The sequence below is a fragment of the Schistocerca serialis genome, unplaced genomic scaffold, assembly GCF_023864345.2.
Source record: "Schistocerca serialis cubense isolate TAMUIC-IGC-003099 unplaced genomic scaffold, iqSchSeri2.2 HiC_scaffold_1337, whole genome shotgun sequence".
NCBI lineage: Eukaryota > Metazoa > Arthropoda > Insecta > Orthoptera > Acrididae > Schistocerca > Schistocerca serialis.
The window spans coordinates 7,501-12,500 of record NW_026047555.1 but is presented as its reverse complement, the minus strand read 5'-3'; the positions used below and the strand labels follow the sequence as shown (position 1 = coordinate 12,500).

The 5,000-nt window shown below is 52.2% G+C and overlaps 1 non-coding gene across 1 annotated transcript in view; it reads left to right on the top strand.

Annotated features, from left to right (window-relative positions):
• Positions 1 to 3,951: 3,951 nt before the first annotated feature.
• Positions 3,952 to 5,000, top strand: part of LOC126439691 (small subunit ribosomal RNA) — a 1,909-nt gene continuing 860 nt past the window's right edge. Inside the window, exon 1 of the ribosomal RNA XR_007581321.1 lies at positions 3,952 to 5,000. This exon is cut by the window's right edge and continues 860 nt beyond it. This is a non-coding gene — a ribosomal RNA (small subunit ribosomal RNA).

The following is a 5,000-nucleotide window of genomic DNA, read 5'->3' as shown; positions in this document are numbered from 1 at the left end:
ATCACACACTACTCTCTTATCACACACAATATCTAACCACCAGCATGGAAGAACATCCAGTGCATCCTCTCCGCCACATGACACAATCCACACTATCATTACCAGACCGGGAGGTCCACCCAGAAAACACAATATCCCACCCTTCCGACATCCGCACATTGCTCAGCTAAGCCACGAACACCCACACATGTCCTACACAGTGGTGCACCCAACATCACAATACTGCCTCCTGTCACAGCACACAAACAATGGCAGGAATGAAAGACACAGATCTGCCACAACCATGGAATCGGAGCGCCGCCTGTCATGAGCCAAAAGTGCATCCTGACGTGACAAATCGGATAATACCGCAGGCATCCAATTACGATAATCACTATCAACGAACCTGCCGCCCCCCCCCCAATACACCTTTCCCTACAACAATGTGTATCTGAACCTACGCTATATCGTACCTTAACCTAACCTATATCGTACCTTAACCTAACCTATATCGTACCTTAACCTAACCTATATCGTACCTTAACCTAACCTATATCGTACCTTAACCTAACCTATATCGTACCTTAACCTAACCTATATCGTACCTTAACCTAACCTATATCGTACCTTAACCTAACCTATATCGTACCTTAACCTAACCTATATCGTACCTTAACCTAACCTATATCGTGCCTTAACCTAACCTATATCGTGCCTTAACCTAACCTATATCGTGCCTTAACCTAACCTATATCGTGCCTTAACCTAACCTATATCGTGCCTTAACCTAACCTATATCGTGCCTTAACCTAACCTATATCGTGCCTTAACCTAACCTATATCGTGCCTTAACCTAACCTATATCGTGCCTTAACCTAACCTAATTTGTGCCTTAACCTAACCTAATTTGTGCCTTAACCTAACCTAATTTGTGCCTTAACCTAACCTAATTTGTGCCTTAACCTAACCTAATTTGTGCCTTAACCTAACCTAATTTGTGCCTTAACCTAACCTAATTTGTGCCGTAACCTAACCTAATTTGTGCCGTAACGTAACCCATGTTGTGCCGTAACGTAACCCATGTTGTGCCGTAACGTAACCCATGTTGTGCCGTAACGTAACCCATGTTGTGCCGTAACGTAACCCATGTTGTGCCGTAACGTAACCCATGTTGTGCCGTAACGTAACCCATGTTGTGCCGTAACCTAACCCATGTTGTGCCTTAACCTAACCCATGTTGTGCCTTAACCTAACCCATGTTGTGCCTTAACCTAACCCATGTTGTGCCTTAACCTAACCCATGTTGTGCCTTAACCTAACCCATGTTGTGCCTTAACCTAACCCACGTTGTGCCTTAACCTAACCTACGTTGTGCCTTAACCTAACCCATGTTGTGCCTTAACCTAACCCATGTTGTGCCTTAACCTAACCCATGTTGTGCCTTAACCTAACCCATGTTGTGCCTTAACCTAACCCATGTTGTGCCTTAACCTAACCCATGTTGTGCCTTAACCTAACCCATGTTGTGCCTTAACCTAACCCATGGTGTGCCTTAACCTAACCCATGTTGTGCCTTAACCTAACCCATGTTGTGCCTTAACCTAACCCACGTTGTGCCTTAACCTAACCCACGTTGTGCCTTAACCTAACCCACGTTGTGCCTTAACCTAACCTACGTTGTGCCTTAACCTAACCCATGTTGTGCCTTAACCTAACCCATGTTGTGCCTTAACCTAACCCATGTTGTGCCTTAACCTAACCCATGTTGTGCCTTAACCTAACCCATGTTGTGCCTTAACCTAACCCATGGTGTGCCTTAACCTAACCCATGGTGTGCCTTAACCTAACCCATGGTGTGCCTTAACCTAACCCATGTTGTGCCTTAACCTAACCCATGTTGTGCCTTAACCTAACCCATGTTGTGCCTTAACCTAACCCATGTTGTGCCTTAACCTAACCCATGTTGTGCCTTAACCTAACCCATGTTGTGCCTTAACCTAACCCATGTTGTGCCTTAACCTAACCCATGTTGTGCCTTAACGTAACCCATGTTGTGCCTTAACGTAACCCATGTTGTGCCTTAACCTAACCTATAATGTGCCTTAACCTAACCTAAAGTGCGCCGTAACCTAAACTATATTGCGCCTTAACCTGACGCACGTTGTCGCTGAACCTGCTCTGTAATTGTTATGCAACCCGTTAAAGTAGTGTAGTGTTGCCTAACCGCAACCCTCGCAATATAGTTCGCTACTCGCACTGCCCGGTCCCCTGTGTATCGCGTCATGTTAAACACCTTGCAGGTGTTGCTGACTTTCCACATGCTCCTGCTATACACTGTAGTGTGGATAGCAGCAGGACGTACATGCCCCCCCCCCTTCCCCCCTGCCTTCGCAAGCTGGTCGGTGAGAAGTTTGCATGTTCAATGCCCTTCGCATGCCGACGTACTCAGCCTACGTTGTGGTACGGCCTGTCACCTGTCCGCCGATGTACGCAAAACCCACAAACTGTACTGCACATTGCTCCGTATGTACTGAATGATACATCGTGGCCCATGTGACCGTATGACGACAGCGCCTAGCAACGGCGGACCATACAGTCCAAATATTGTGCACGCAGCTACGTGTCGTCTCCCTATAAGAGCTGGATTGCAGTGTGGTACGCCATACAGACGTGTGGGAGGAACGGACGCCCTGGATGGCGATCAGCATGAGCAGTCTGTTGATGTAGTGGAGCGTGTATTCGGACGTAGTCGTCTCTTCTCACACACCGTGATAGCATGTTGCACCGCGTTCCACATCTGCGACATGCTGCAGAGGCGGGCTGACAGTCGTTCGCGCAATGGACACCGCATACGTACGGGGTCTACCTTCCACGTGTTCTCTAGGCGTGCACATGTTGTTGCGTCTATGTGGGCAGACGTAGTGTGTTGTGACACCTGACACAGGCATGCAATACTCGTTGCAAATGGCGATGGACGTGTACGTTTGCTGGTGACGTTACGCAAATGAACAACCGGTAACCCGTTGTGGTGCGGTTGTTCTCGCTAGAGGTGAATCAGTGTTGGCGACGATCGGTCGAGCTATTAACCGGTTGTTTCAGGGATACCCACCATGCCCACGAACGTGAAAGGGGACCCACCATGCCCACGAACGTGAAAGGGGATCTGGGTGTGAGGCGATACGCGGCGGTGGCTGGGTGGGACCGTCCCCGGCCGGTGAGGGGGGGCCGCCCGGCGTGCTGGCAGCGCGGTGCGTGGGCGCACGCGCTACAGCCGGCTGGTGGGGGCGGCCGGTGGCAGGCGCGCCGGCCGACGGACGCGGCAGGCGGCGCAGCTGCGCGCCGGCGCCCCCTGCTCGCGGCGCCTTGCGGCCAAAGTAGGTCCTCGCGGGCCCGGTGCGAAGCGCGGTGGCCATCTGCAGTGTGCTGGTCCGATTGAGGACTTTGTGCGCTGAGGATGCGCCGCCGCCCGGCGCTCGGCGCCGCGACGCCGTCTGCTGCTCGGTCGCCCCAGCGGTTCTCGCAGGTGGTTTGTATCGCAGCTGTGCGGACGTGTTGGCGCGTGCGCTGTGCTGGGAGAGTTCGCTTCGGCACCCAAGTAGGGCTTTTGTCCTTCTGTGGCGCTGGCGTTGGAGCTGCCGGTCACCGTAGGTGGCGCGTGTTGTCTCCCGCCGGCAATGCCACGACAGCACGCTCCCGGGCCTCTGTCGGCAGCGGCAAGCTCAGTTGGGAGCACGGGTGGTCGCACCTAAAGCGTCTACTCGCCTAACTCCGGGCGATTGCGCCTCTCGAACCCGACCAAGTACTTAGGACGGCGCTGCGCGCCGCGGGACCTGAGAGGGTTTCGAGGTGTGTTGTGCAGGGGAGCTCAGCCTCCTCCTGTTTGCAGAATAATTGAGCGGACGCTTGCGTGTTCGCGCGGGCCCCCGGGACACACTCCCGGGCGGCCGGCTGCTCAGCTCTAGTTGACGCAGCTCCCTGGTTGATCCTGCCAGTAGTCATATGCTTGTCTCAAAGATTAAGCCATGCATGTCTCAGTACAAGCCGCATTAAGGTGAAACCGCGAATGGCTCATTAAATCAGTTATGGTTCCTTAGATCGTACCCACGTTACTTGGATAACTGTGGTAATTCTAGAGCTAATACATGCAAACAGAGTCCCGACCAGAGATGGAAGGGACGCTTTTATTAGATCAAAACCAATCGGTCGGCTCGTCCGGTCCGTTTGCCTTGGTGACTCTGAATAACTTAGGGCTGATCGCACGGTCCTCGTACCGGCGACGCATCTTTCAAATGTCTGCCTTATCAACTGTCGATGGTAGGTTCTGCGCCTACCATGGTTGTAACGGGTAACGGGGAATCAGGGTTCGATTCCGGAGAGGGAGCCTGAGAAACGGCTACCACATCCAAGGAAGGCAGCAGGCGCGCAAATTACCCACTCCCGGCACGGGGAGGTAGTGACGAAAAATAACGATACGGGACTCATCCGAGGCCCCGTAATCGGAATGAGTACACTTTAAATCCTTTAACGAGTATCTATTGGAGGGCAAGTCTGGTGCCAGCAGCCGCGGTAATTCCAGCTCCAATAGCGTATATTAAAGTTGTTGCGGTTAAAAAGCTCGTAGTTGGATTTGTGTCCCACGCTGTTGGTTCACCGCCCGTCGGTGTTTAACTGGCATGTATCGTGGGACGTCCTGCCGGTGGGGCGAGCCGAAGGCGTGCGACCGCCTCGTGCGTGCTCGTGCGTCCCGAGGCGGACCCCGTTGAAATCCTACCAGGGTGCTCTTTATTGAGTGTCTCGGTGGGCCGGCACGTTTACTTTGAACAAATTAGAGTGCTTAAAGCAGGCAAGCCCGCCTGAATACTGTGTGCATGGAATAATGGAATAGGACCTCGGTTCTATTTTGTTGGTTTTCGGAACCCGAGGTAATGATTAATAGGGACAGGCGGGGGCATTCGTATTGCGACGTTAGAGGTGAAATTCTTGGATCGTCGCAAGACGAACAGAAGCGAAAGCATTTGCCA